Below are 13,857 nucleotides of genomic sequence, written 5' to 3'. Positions count from 1 at the left end.
AAACATAAATCCTTCACATGAGGATAAAAGGGTTGAACTGTTTAACATAAGGATAAATTATAAGCATACAAAGATAGATACAATGTTTGACAGTGGATCACAGGCGAATTTAATCTCCAAATATTTAGTTAAAAGTTTGGGTTTGGAAACACGAAATCATCCAAGACCTTACCCATTAGGATGGCTAAATAAATCAACTTAGATAAAAGTCACCAAACAGTGTCGGCTAAGATTTTCCATTACAGCTAATTACATTGATGAAGTGGAATTAGATTTGGTTCCAGTAGACATATGTGGAGTTGTCTTAGGAAGTCCTTATCTTTATGATCGAGATGCAGTATTTTACAGAAGAGAATATAAATATCACCTTAAGAAAGATGGGGTTGAATTTATTGTGAGGGCACATCAAAACAAAAATCACTTGAATTCATTTAATGTTAATTAGATGAAGTGATTAATAAGTTCAAACAAGAGGTTTGTAATCATGTGTGTAAAGGATCAACATAACAATCAACATGATTCTTGTTTAAGTTATGCAACTTAGCTTAAATATGGTTTGATTAAAAAGATAGAAACTTGTTTAGTTCTATGTAAAACCAAACATCTTATTCATAAGAAAGGATTACAACATGAATTACAATTTGTGCCTAAAGCTCATGTTCCTAATGTCAGAATGAATCAAATCAGTTTAAGTTGGAAACTTAACAGTTGTAGGGATACAGGTCAGTATTGGGGAAAGTCAGTGTTCGATTGTTTTTATATTGTGTCACCATGTCATGTCTCAAACAATTTGCAAACATCTTTTCAAGTGGAGAGGAAACCTATTTTTTTTCATATCAGAGCCTTTTTTAAAGCATTATCAAAGTATCCAATACAACTAAAGGAAACTTATGCATCAGAGGAAAGTTTTAATCAATGGAAACATCATGTAATAAATGAAGGAAAAGTGATTCAAACAAATCAACAGCTAAATCAATAATTTCATAATCAAACTAAGTTGCAGAAAATTTCACCTTAGAGTTGGATAGGTTCATTGCAGCAAGTTCAATTAGTAAACAAGAAAAAGGAAAGTATGTCAATTCTATTTTGATGCCAAAAGTATCTTTGATTGTCTCTTTCATTCCAAAATATAGATTGTTTATACATGTTGATGGTATTAAACAACATCTAGTAGAGACTATTTTCAAAGATTGTGAATCACCAACTCATGATTCTTCATGGAAAGAATTCAATTTCCATGTTGATAACAGGTTGTTTTCCCATCATCGCAAGTTGTGTATACTGCAAATGGATGAAACACGTCACCAACTCGGAATGTGCCATGGTCAGCATCATCAGAGTCATCACTTGTAGGTGATTGATCGAATGTATTGGTACATCATCAGGTCAAGGTGGAAAGAGAGGGAGCTCTACCCTCATCGACTAATTGTTTAGTCAAAATTTTGTAATCCAAAAGCTTTCAAGTGGAGAGGAATGATCTAGGAGGATTTTGTTGATTCAATTACATAGATGTTCAAGTGTCATCATCATTGTTCAGCGTCATTGTCACTTTAGTTCAACTTCGACAGTGTTGTGTTGGGTTGTGTTATATTCTTTCCACGACTAACCTACGTAGTGAACCGGGGGGTTAGAGGGGGGGTGGAGCCCCCCATTCATTGTGCCGATTGTGCAGTAGGAGGTTTGAGGGGGGCGAGTAGCCCCCCTTTATGGGGTCGGGGGTAGTGCCCCGAGAAAAAAAAAATTGGACCCTATCTTAGGTTGGGCGGACCTACCTATGGTTTTCAATCCATGGTTTTGGACGCGATGGTTTTCAGTCCATGTTATTGGATGCTTCGGCATGTATAAATATGTATTGTAACATTGAAAGAAATATAATGAAAAATCAAGCTGGTAGTCCCGGTTTTGGGATCCAGGGGAAAATCTCTATGTATATGTGTTTTATGTGTTATGCTCTCACATTGTTCATTTTCTGTGTTTCAGAATTCGTATGCAGGTAATTTCCGTAGGGGTTTAAAACCTACATTTGGTATCAGAGCTATTTTGGCTTCAAGGTGATGCCTTTGTTGCTGAGGGGTTTTGCTCGGGCCTATGGTAAACCCTGTTCAGTGGGAGATCTACAGGAGCGATTATGGTGGTGAAAGAAGATGGTGAGAACTGGAAATATAGAGATCGAGAAATTTAGTGGTCAGAGTTTTGAGTTGTGGAAACTCAAGATGGAGGATCTGTTTGTGGATAAAGATCAGTGGATCATGGTAGATCCAGGTACTAAACCAACGGGAGTGTCCGATGAAGAATGGAAGAAGTTGGATCAAAAGGCAAAGAGCACAATACAATTGTGTGTCTCAGATTCAGTATTGTTGAATGTATTAAGGGAAGCTATGGCGAAGGCTTTGTGTGACAAGTTAGGGACTTTGTACAAATCTAAGTCTCTGGTGAATAAACTGTTCCTGCGGAAAACGCTGTATAACCTAAGGATGAAAAATGGAGACTCGGTGACAGAGCATCTGAATGAATTTAATACTGTGGTATATGTGTTTTATGTGTTACCAGAGGCTTAGATGAAATAGTCTCATCCTTGCTAACGGAGGAGATGAGGCAGAAAAATATGGAGAGCCAAAATGGTGATGCCTTGTCTGTACAAGAACGGTCCCAGAAAAAAAACAAAAATAAGTCATCGAGTGGGAGATCTAAATCTAGAGGGAGATCTAAATCTCCAAGAAAACTTGTAAATGTGGTGTGCTAGAAATGCAGAAAGGAAGGGCACTACAAAAGGGACTGTAAATCTAAAGCTCTTGACAAAGGAAAGGGATCTGATGATCCTTCTTCTACAGAGGCGAAAACCACCTCAGATGAAGGTGGGGATGTGTACTTGGCTTCTTCAAGTACACATGTAGATCATGAGGCATGTTTGATTGACTCAGGTGCATCCTTTCACTTGACTCTCCATAGAGAGTGGTTCTGTAAGTATGATAAATACGATGGTGGTGATGTATTCTTAGGGGATGATAGGAAGGCTAGAAGTGTTGGTCGCAGAAAAGTAAAGTTGAAGTTGCAAGGTGGAAGGGTTAGAACACTTCCAGGTGTTCTGCATATTCCTGCATTAGCCAGAAATCTAATTTCTATGAGTAAGCTGGATGATGCAGGTGTAAAAACAGTGTTCGATAAGGATACCTACAAGATGGTTCGAGAGCACTGGTATTGATGGAGGGAGTTCTGACTGGAACTTTGTATAAGCTGCAAGGTAGCACTGTTGTTGATGGGTGTAACAGTTTTGTGGTTCCTGAAAGTGGAGAAAAAAATCTAGTGATCTCTGGAGAGAAGACCATGTTGTGGCATCAAAGGCTTGGACATATTGGAAAGAAGGGCCTTCGAATACTTCATGGTAAAGGTATGGTAGAAGTTATGAGTAATAGCTCTCTCGATTTTGATTTCTATGAAAATTGTGTATATGGGAAGAAAAATTAGGTGAGTTTCCCCTCTGGTGGTAATAAGGCGAAACAAATATTAGAGCTTATGCACAGTGATGTGTTTGGACCTGTGAAGGTTCCATCACTGGGTAAGTTTGTGTACTATGTATCATTTATAGATGTCAACTTCTCAAGGAATACATGGATATATTTCCTCAAGAAGAAATCTGAAGTCTTTGACAGGTTTAAAGAATTTAAGGCTCTGATGGAAAACCAAACACAGAAGAAGATAAAGTTGCTGAGGACAGATAATGGTGGAGAGTTTTGCAGTAAGGAATTTGAAGAATTCAGTAAGAAGTGTGGTATAGCATGGCAGAAGACTACTCTATATACACCTCAGCAAAATGGAGTTGTACAAAGAATGAACAAGACGTTGATGGAAAGGGAAAGAAACATGCTCAGTGGTGCCATGTTAGGACAAGAATTCTGGGTAGAGGCAGTGGAGACAACATGTTACCTAGTCAACAGATCACCTTCATCAGCGTTGGAGGATAAGACTCCACAAGAGGTATGGACTGGTAAGAAACCCTCTCTTTCACATCTGAGGGTATTTGGATGTGATGCATATGTACATGTTCCAAAGGAGAAACAAACCAAGTTGGATAGTAAATCTGAAAAGTGCATCTTTATTGGGTGCAAGGATGGTTTAAACGGTTATAAGCTTTGGAACCCAGCAACAAGGAAGGTTGTGTATAGCCGAGATGCGGTGTTTAGAGAGGTGGAAGATGTTATTAAACATGAAGTCCAACCCAAGGAACCTGAGAAGATAGAGTTTGAGCTAAAGGAGGAAGAATCAGACTCTACAGCAGAGGAGGAATTAGAAGATGAAGAGCCACAAACTCCAGGTGTAAGAAAATCAATTTGAGAAAGAAGGCAACCAGAAAGGTATAGTCCATTTTCTTTTTGTTGAAATTTTGCTTTATCTATTGCTGATGATGAACCCAAAACTATGAAGGAATCAGTAGATTCAGAGGATGGAAAACTTTGGAAAGAGGCCATGGTTGATGAAACGACATCTTTCCACAAAAATGAGTCTTGGGATCTGGTGGAGTTGTTGACTGGAAGGAAACCCATTGGCAGCAAATGGGTGTTCAAGAAGATGACAAATGCAAAAGGAAAGGTGGAGAAATACAAAGCTCGGTTGGTAGCAAAAGGTTATTCCCAGGTGTTGGGAATTGATTTTGGTGATATTTTTTTCTCTTGTTTCCAAGGTAGCTTCTATTAGATTACTTTTATCTGTTGTTGCCACTTTTGATTTTGAGGTAGAACAGATGGATGTGAAGACAACATTTCTTCACAGGGATTTGGAAGAGGAGATCTACATGAAACAACCAAAAGGCTTTACGGTGAAGGGTAAGAAGGAACTAGTATGCAAGTTAAAGAAGTCTCTGTATGGGTTAAAATAATCACCAAGGATGTGGTATCAGAAATTTGATACATTTATACGGGGACTTGGCTTCACCAGAAGCAAAGTAGATCACTGTGTGTATTTTAAATGAAATGGTGATCATGTTATTTATCTGGTCTTGTATGTGGATGATATGTTTCTAGTTGGAAATGACAAAGAAATTATCTAGGATTTGAAGACCCAATTGTCCTCCAAATTCGACATGAAAGATCTTGGTGCTGCAAACTATATTTTGGGCATGGAAATTAAAAGAGATCAGGCAAAGAGGAAGCTCTGGTTAAACTAGAGGAAGTATGTCGAGACAATACTGCAAAGGTTTAATATACAGGATAGTAAACCGGTGAAGGTTCCTATTCCTGTAGGTGTAAAGTTATCTTCTGAACAGTGTCCCAAGACACAAGAAGAGGAAGAGGATATGTCCCGTGTTCCATATGCAAGTGCAGTCGGTAGCCTGATGTATGCAATGGTCTGTACTAGACCAAACACTGCACATGCAATGGGAGTATTGAGCAGGTTTATGTCAAAACTAGGGAAGGAGGATTGAACAACATTGAAGTGGGTTTTCAAGTAATTGCATGGCACTAGTGATTATGGTTTGTGCTACCAAATAAGACCAATATTGGACAGAGTTTGGGATATCTGTGGCTTTGTTGACGCAAACTGGGCTGGAGATTTGGATCAGAGAAGATCTAAAAGTGGGTATGAGTTTAACCTATTTGGAGGAGCAGTCAGTTGGATGAGTAAGAAACAATCTATAGTGGCACTATCAACTACAAAGGCAAAATACATGGCGGCCACTCATGCAAGCAAGGAATCAGTTTGGTTGTAGAGATTGTGTTCAAGTATGGGGTTAGTACAAGGAGTTATAAGGATAGACTGTGACAACCAAAGTGAAATTTTCTTGGCAAGGAACCCTACTTATCATTCAAAGACAAAGAACATTGATGTTCAGTATCACTTTGTGAGGGATATGATAGAAGACAAAAAGGTGTTGCTGGTAAAGCTGGAAACTTTGAAGAATACTGCAGATGAATTGACAAAATATGTGAGCTCTGAGAAATTATCCTAGTGTAGAGAAACAATGGGCATTTCAGGGCTGGAAAAAATGACTAAGCTCTCCTGTGGCCCCCTGTCGAAAGAAAACAACAAGTAGGAGAATGTTGGGTTGTGTTATATTCTTTCCACGACTAACCTACATAGTGAACCAGGGGGTTAGAGGGGGGGTGGATTCCCTCCTTCGTTGGGCCGATTGCGCAACGGGGGGATCACAGGGGGGGCGGCAGTGCCCCCTGTCCGGGGGGTTAGAGCGGAGCGGGTAGCTCCCCTCTATGGGGTCCAGGGCAGTGCCACAGGAAATTTTTTTCTGCCTATATTAGGTTGGGCAGACCTACCTATGGTTTTCGGTCGATGGTATTGGATGCTTTGACATGTATAAATATGTATTGTAACATTGAAAGGAATATAATGAAAAATCAAGCTGGTAGTCCCACTTTTCGGATCCAGGGGAAAATTTCTGTGTATATGTGTTTTATGTGTTATGCTCTCGCATTGTTCATTTTCTTTGTTTTATAATTTGTATGCAGGTAATTTTTGTATGGGGTTAAAACCTACATGTTGGTTATGCATCAGGTTGTTCAAGTAATGTTTATGGTTTACATGGAACTTTAAGTGGATATAGGTTTAGCACCTGGCTGTCGACTTGTGTTCATTAACGGTTCCACCAAAATTGGTCGACGAGATGTGTCTTGTCATTCGACTTGCAGAATTTTGGTTCGACATGAGGTGTCGTCCGTGGCATAGGTTCATTATCAAGATTGTTGTCGCAAAGGTAGCTGGAGTCAACGATATGTGTTGTTTTATGTCACATTATCGACAAGTTCGTCATTAGGTGACAAATTTCGCTAATGTCACTTAGCGATGAATGATTGTAAATGGGTGATCAAATTGTTAAAACCCTAATCCCACATCTAAAGCCTAAACCTATCAAACCTATTACAAATACAAAAGCTAAGTGTTGAACCTATCACCTAAGACCTAGTTCTATGTCCTACCCATTGCACTGTTCATTCAAACCTAGCACCAAAATTCCTAACCCTAACCATTAAACTCTCAGCCTAATCATAACAAAACATTACAATAACTATCCTAAACCGCACGGGTATGGAGACTGTAGTGGAGGAGGACATGTGAACAGGATCGGAGTTAGCTATTGGAGTTGACCACAAGCCCCTAACTGGCATCCCTAAACCACAGTGGGACCGTGGCTCATGTGAGCAGAGTCAATTGGCGAAGCCTAGTAGTAACCGCAACAGTTACTGTGTCGGGTTGACATGTGAACGATTATGAATAAACCGTTGGAATCAAGTCTCAAGGGTAGACCGCAACAGAAAAATTAACCATAGGGGTTAGAGGTGACATGTGAACAACGTGCAAGCCAGAGACCGCTAGTTGAAACTATCAGCAGAACCATCGGCGCCTAAACCATGGTTCAGTCACTGCTCACATGAGATTTCCAACCCTACATGGTTAAAGCTAACCGCAAACGGTTTATCGGTTAATACAAAGTTATTTTGGGTTTTAAAAGGTTTAGTTTGTTAAAACTAATGCGGAGGTCATGAAACCCTAGCCTATGTGAGAAATTGCAACTAGACCAAGCTTGTAAACCCATCCTGAAGCAACAAATTCACCATGGATTCAACAAAAGTGGTTTTCATGAACCTGGAGGCCTTTAAAAGGTGGATTTTTTCCTCATTGAGGGAGGAGTGGTTTTTTGACTTTTGTATGCAAATTCTGGAGGACATAGGTGGTTTTTGTTTTCAATGTTACGAGAGCATCCAAGGTCAGTTTTGGAAACCGTAATCAGCTTTGGAAAGATGGTTTAGAGGGCTATCTGATGATAGTGATCAGAAATGCATGTGTGCACATTTAGACTGGCCGAATCTCTTTGTAATCAACATCTTCTTCTCATTCCTAATAAAAATGGTCGCCCATCTTGAAAGTAGACCCAGAGATGTACTCCATCAAGGACGAACTCTCACATCAATTTTTTTGTCTGGTATCACTGTGTTTTTATTGTTTGCACTTATTTTATGCATTGATTTTATGTTTAATCAGTTGTCATAAAGTGTTCTTAGCAAGCCATTTTGCTCGATTTGTGTGCTTTCATCTAACATTCAAATCATTAATGGTTAATCAATTCTACATCAGTTTTTAGTTTATGGTCATTTCAGATCAAAGAAGACATGAGAATTATCTCTTTGATATGCTCTAGCAATGAAACTATATTCAATAATATTGATTACATTTTTATTAACAGTCACAATTAATATATTATATTAAAATCTATGCTTAGAGATACAAAAAATACGAAATTGAAGAAAATAAATCTAAGCTACATATATCATTATTTTTCCATTGTCTAAATTTGAAAAGAAGAGAGATCCAATTTATTAGATTTTTAAAACAATAGAAGGTATAGATCCTTAAACATGTGCCTAATAACCCACAACTCCTAATTTTCATTAGAAAACATTTATTTCTTTACGATTCCACCATCACTCATACTTTCATCATTCAAATTTCTTAAATTTCTACATTAAACAAAGGTGCATTGAAGTTATGGACTTTTGCGTTGGTGTGGCAAGTGGGGTTACACAAAATAGGAGAATATATATGAATTCAATCCATAATGTGATGAAAATACTCCATATTATTCCAACTTGATTCTATCTCATCATTTATTCTATAGACATGGGTGTTAGGCTCCACCCAATGATCCACTATAAAGGTCAAAGTTAAAACGACTTGATTATGTCAAAGGTAGAGTTGCTGAATTTCCATCTACATTTGTTCCATCTCTCATTCCAAATATCGATGCCCTACATTCCTACCCATATTTCATTCGACCACACAATCACATAAAGCCACAAAACTAAACCCATAGGATACCAATGGTACAGATTGAGTACCACAAATCACTAACACCCATTGACTTCTAGGGGAAAACTCCCACTGCAAGATTGACCACATCATAGGAATTTCCCTTCTAAGAATGATATAGCTTGGATCATTATATCCTTTTTCATCCATATTGATTCTTCTAAAGTGGAAATTTTTTAGGAATAAGCTCACATAACTAATTTTACCTACGAGTCCCAATTTGGAAAATTAACGTATGAAACCTTTCAGTAGAAGTTTGAGATGTAAACCTACATTTCCTAGGGGTAAACTTTACCGCTTTAGCATCATACCTCCAAGTACTATTGACACATAGATACCATCCCAATAGTGCAAGAATCACCTCAATCAAAATCTATATGCAAATGTTATGCCACCAAGAAGTTACCCTTCAATTTTTGACAACCATGACTTTAAATGATGCCACATCAAACCCAATTATTTATGGAAAAGGGGCTAGCCACATGTTCGTGATGAATACAACTCTACAAGAGTCAATATCGTAACTCTATTTAAGAGTTGAATGAGTTAAAGTTAACCACTAGTAAGCTATAGGCTATGTTATAACCGAGACACTAGGAGGAAAAGCAGTTTCATTCTATGCAAGTTGATGTTGTTCCATACATCAGAAGAGTAGCTACCAGTGTATAGAGAGAGAGAGAGAAAATAAAGAAGGGTTTTATACTGTAGCAACCCAAAGGTCACAAGTTTCACTCCTTTATAATTGCATTCATTTTCATTCAGAAAAGAGAGTATAGAGTAACCTCACCTTCCAGCTAGGTTTTCTCTCAAAAGGGCTGCCAAGGCCATATCTTGTGTTATTGTGGTTTGTGAGTGGTTGTCTTATTTGTTCTCAATTTTTTGCATAATTATCATTTTCACTCCTCTGCAATAAATAGTCATTAACAAATCCAAGAATATAAGGGGAAATTAACCCTCATAGTCTAGATTTTGGATTTTCAAATATATTTTAGTCAATATGTTGTGGCAAACTATCTAGTGGAATATCTACAACATTTTACATATCAAAGGAGGACATTACGAACATCCAACAAAGGAATAACTTCAAAACCCAATCACAAGTCACACTCAAGGCTTAAAGAAGCAACCTAATGACTAATCATCGATTCAATATAAAGGGTTCTTTAAGCATGAAATCCCCACAAAATCCAAGCAAAATCTTCCCTTGGGCCTTGAAAAACATAGAAATATCCTAAAACCCCAAAATTCAATTTAGCACCACTATTAATGCCTTAACCCTCACCCCTAAATTTACCTTGAGGTCTACGTTTCCTTACATTATGTGTGATCAATGAAATCTACTATAAAGGATAGTGGAGTTACAAAAGGACGTCATCCCAAGCCACCAGTCTTCCAGAAAATTTGACCCTTCTCATGATATCTCTAGCCAACATGTCATTCCAATGCAAATTAGGGTGTCCTTCCATATATGTCACTGAACTAGTGTTACTCTCTCTTGATTAAACTTCACCCGTAGGGTAGAGGATGACATCTTGTACCTTTCACTACCATGAATATTTAGAATAGTTGCTCTCATCATCACAATAATGGCTAGATCATGGCTCCCTTTCTACATTTGCAAGGAGATGACGAATTTCAAATTGCGAGCAATACATGCCCCTTTATACAGAGCTCATGTATGTCCCTTAATACATGACAAGGGCACCTAGTGCCCAATTCTACTGAGATTTATAACCATCATAAACGTATTAAGCAATTGGAAAATAAACCTCTTGCTCATTAACAATGGGGGATCCAACTTCCTCTTAGTTCCTTTGATAGCTATTTCATCTCTCGATTGATTTTTTTGTCAAAGAACATGGAGACTAGGTAGTCCCTTACATGATTAAGATGAAACTTGGTTCTTTGGAAGAATTTCCTTTAATTTTACCTTCCCATGGCTAGAGCTTTCAATGAGATGAAATGTGATTATTTTGGATTCACGAATAATAATTAAATTATGAATATTTAATGCTTTAGCATGGAATATGAATACGTATTTGTTTGATGCTACTCCTAAACTCCAAGTAAGAGAAAAATCCACTTATCCTCGAAAAAAAATCATCTAGCTGGCCACACCTACAACAATAACTTAGTAATAAATAATAATATAATTTTAAAAATTAATAAATAATTAAGTTTAGCTTTTTTTTATAAATAAAATAATATTTGTATTGGTTGTTGTAAGAAGGTCCATCTTCAAGAATTGAGGAAAGGTAAAGAACAAATAAAAAATAGATATATAAAGAAGATTAAAAAATTACCAATAATTTTTTTAAAAACCCACTAATATAAATAATATATTAATAAAACCGTGTAAATTAATTTAATATATACTTATTATTATAATAGTTAGTATACTTTATAGTATAATGTATATATTAATTAATAACAACTATTTAAAAATATAAAATTTATAATATATATTATAAATGGATATTAAATTCTATATTATTAAATACTTGCTATGAATTAGTATATACATTATATTATAGATAAATTATTATCTAGTTAACTATTATAATAATGAACCTATATTAAATTAATTTATATGGTAATATTATATAGTATTCACAACAATCACTTTAGTGTTTTGGTTAAAGCATCTATGAATCTTCTTTCTATGTCTATGGGTCTTTCTATAACCACCAATAATTCAAAGTACACAAATTTTAAAACCACAATATTTTTATTTAAAAGTACAATTCAATTGATAATCAAAAAATCATAATATTTTATTTAAAAGTACAATTCAATGGACTATAAAACCCTTGTGAATAAAATTTAATATCTATAAACTTTTAATTATTTTAAATTAATTCAAAGACTAAATGTCCAAAAGCCTTTAGCTCTTGCGTACTTACCAACCTCTCATGATTCTACTGCATTGAAACGCTGCATCAATAAAATCGCAATTTTGATTTAAATACGACTTCAAGTTATCATAATTTAAAACCGTCAAACCATTCAGATTATCATATTTAGAAAAGAAATTCATTCAAATGAAACTTATCGTATTAGTAAGTCACCCGGGATATCGTAGGTATTGGTATGAGATGTGGAGCCTGCAATTAAAATAAAAGAAATACCAATTATATATCCCCCGACAACTTGCATGGCTTGACGGCGACAGTCACAAATATACCCACCTTGCAACTTGCGTTTCTCCGCCAATTTCATTTCCATGATTTTCTCACGTTTCACCGGGTATAATGTGCAAGTTGTATCGGTTTTGTCGGCTAGTGCAGAGGATACAAGTTTCTTTATAGTTTCTATCAAGACTTGGTCTTCAAAAAAGCGGATGGGAATATTGTCTTCAAAAAAGCGGATGGGAATATTGGAACAGAGTAGGTAGATTACTAATATGAAAGCAAGTCTCATTACCAACTTGTCTGGAGTTTTGGTGTTTGCAATCGATTTGCAAGTAATATTATTGGTATTCTTCAACTTGACTATTTTCTATTTTCTCAAGATTCACTCTATTACCACTAGAAAGGAATTTGACGAATAAATTGTTGTTCGTCACATTATTCGCCAAATTAACTATTTTTTATTTCCGCAAGAATCATTCCATTATCATTGAGATAGAATTTGATAAATAAATTGTTCATCAAATTATTAATTACAAAATGGTTTTCTCCTTAAACATAATAAAAAAATGATCACCAATTAATATTCTGTATTAAAATAATTAAAACAATTATTAAAATTATAAAAACTAGCTAATATTTCAGATTTGAAATTACTTCCTAAATTACCGCAACCTTTCCCAGTGCATCCATAACATTATGCCCACATTCGTCATATATATGCATATGCATCTCACCCAATAAACCATATATATTTATGGTACATTTCTATATGTTTTATGTGGAGGTTGAACTGTTGTACAATTTTGTTTTTGGTAATTATTAATTTTTATGGTTTAAAATATATTCTTAAATATTGGTTAAAAATTAAATAACTCATATTTTCCCATTCTTTAATCAAATTTCAAATAAAATTTATAAAAAAATATTACAACAATGCTGTAAAACATACAACACATATTTGCACTCAATGTACACTACATTTCTTTGACATTACCCACTTATTTGCTTTATATGTGCATGGATTTCTTTGTCATGCCCCTACTGCAAGTGAGTTGCCCAAAAGAGCTCTGCAAGTTGGACGGATTATGAAGTTTGTATTTAGTTTTTTTTTTTCAGAAAGAAAAGCATTATATTTATATCAAGGAAATATATATACATCATATAACTGATGGGTCTTAGGAAAACAAGACCGCGACAAAGAGAGCCATTAATTTAGGAGAAAAACAGCATAGACCTCATAGACCTCATAGCTGAAGCCTTACATAGAAACATATTGAATACATTGAGGCAAAAAGTCATCATCACTATTGAGACATTGTGCGAAGTTTGTATTTAGTTACCAAAATTAGAAAATACCAAAACTAAATTGGGTTAGTTCTAAATATAACAAGCATGAGTTTTGCATGAAAAAGTTGAATAGTTTCAGTTAAGGAGGGAATTTGATGAATAAATTATTTATTATTACAAGTTTTATTTATTAAATATAATTAAAAAATTTATAATATATATATATATATATATATATATATATATATTTTCAATTATTAATTAAAAAATTATAAAAACCATCAAATTTAACAAATAAATTTATTTTAAAATTCCAACCATGATACCACCAGTACCATGATACCACCCGTACTTTGTTAGGCATTATTCACTCTCTCTTTCAACGCCGAACAGTTGAACAACTTTCCTTGCAAGAGCAAAAGATAATTCTCATTTTTGTATATTATAAAAATTATGTCAACTTGCAAGTTGGCCTTGAAAGAAGATATGCTTATTCACATTATTATATATTGGAAAATTATGTTAACTTGCAAGTTGCCTTGAGTAGGGAATGCACATGTCATATAAGTTAGAATATCTTTGAAATTTATATAAGTTAGAATATCTTTGAAATTTACAAAATATA

The sequence above is a fragment of the Pinus tabuliformis genome, chromosome 2_2 (genome assembly GCF_031772625.1).
Source record: "Pinus tabuliformis cultivar Carrire ecotype Pingquan chromosome 2_2, CPIR1, whole genome shotgun sequence".
Classification (NCBI taxonomy): Eukaryota; Viridiplantae; Streptophyta; class Pinopsida; order Pinales; family Pinaceae; genus Pinus; species Pinus tabuliformis.
The sequence above is the reverse complement of the archived record's forward strand: the minus strand, read 5'-3'. Positions refer to the sequence as shown.